The following is a 1366-nucleotide window of genomic DNA, read 5'->3' as shown; positions in this document are numbered from 1 at the left end:
ATAAGGGTGGGTAACCAAATGGCTGATGCACATGAGAAAATGTTCCCAATCTTTGGCTATTAGGAAAATGCAAATTAAAACAACTATGAGATATTACCCAACTCCCTCAAAGATATCCCAATTCAAAAAATCAGAAAGCAACAAATGTTGGATGGGGTGTAGTGAGATAGGAACTCTCATCCACTGCTGGTGGTCTTATAGACACGTGCAGCTACTTTGGAAAGCCATTTGGTGATACCCAAAGCAAATGGAATATGAATTACCATTGGACCCAGCAATCCCCCTACTGGGCATATACCCAAAAGAAGTAAGAAACAGACCATGGCCAGATATCTGAGCTTCTTTGATGTCTTGACTCTGCTTCTATAAGAATTGATTGTGGATTCAAGCAAGACAAATTCTTGAAAATGTCAATCTTTTATCTAGTTTTCAGGATGCTACCTCTTGGTCCAATAGTGAGAATTTTGGTCTTTTTAACATGAAACTGTAATACATATTGAAGGCTGCAATCCTCAAACTTTGTAAGCAAATTATTCACTTCCTCCACCCTCTCAGCAAGCAAGTTTGTGTTATCTGCATGTCTCAGACTGTTCATAGATTTCTTTAATCCTGATGCCATATTTTTCTGCATTTAATACAGCTTCTCTGATAAACTACTCAGCATAGAGGTTGAATAAGAATAATGAGATGACAGAGCCATGACATAAACATTTATTGATTTTAAACCATGAAGTATTCATTTGTTCTGTTAGTTGGACAGGTTCCTTAAAGTCCAATAAAACTTTTGTTCACTAGTCACAACATTGCTTAATTTCAACCTATACTTTTTCCCTCTACACTAAGAGTGACTTGGTCTTACAACTGGAATACCTTAAGTAGAACAAATATAAAAGGAAAGGCTTTGATTATCTAAATTGGAGCATACAATAATAAACTATATTCAAGATGTTCAGAAACTTTTTTTTTCTATTTGGCAATATGACCCATATATTTCCTAAATTTTCATAGATGATAATTGCTTTTCTTTTATCAGTTGCTTTGGAATCATGTGGAGACAAAGAAGACATATCATTTAGAGACATATTTTGAATCAATTGTGTTTATGCCAGTGTGAATTTGACGATATGGCAATTTTCTGAATTATCTACTATTTTAAATTATCCATGCTTCTGTAGTTTGCCATCAGCATGGATAATCAGGTGTTGGTTTCTGTTTAAAAACATGAGTGTCTGAAGGCATTAATAAAACTAAAACTTGTCTTAATAAAGTATACTTCATGTTAGATAGAATTAAATAGAAAGAATCAATGCCTGTGTTAAAATTATTGGACAATTTACTATTTAGACTCCATGTAGATATTAATTTT

Source organism: Echinops telfairi, unplaced genomic scaffold (assembly GCF_000313985.2).
Source record: "Echinops telfairi isolate 266 unplaced genomic scaffold, ASM31398v2 ScPeMD7_7469;HRSCAF=8507_1, whole genome shotgun sequence".
In the NCBI taxonomy this organism is placed as follows: domain Eukaryota; kingdom Metazoa; phylum Chordata; class Mammalia; order Afrosoricida; family Tenrecidae; genus Echinops; species Echinops telfairi.
Note: the sequence above shows the minus strand (reverse complement) of the source record.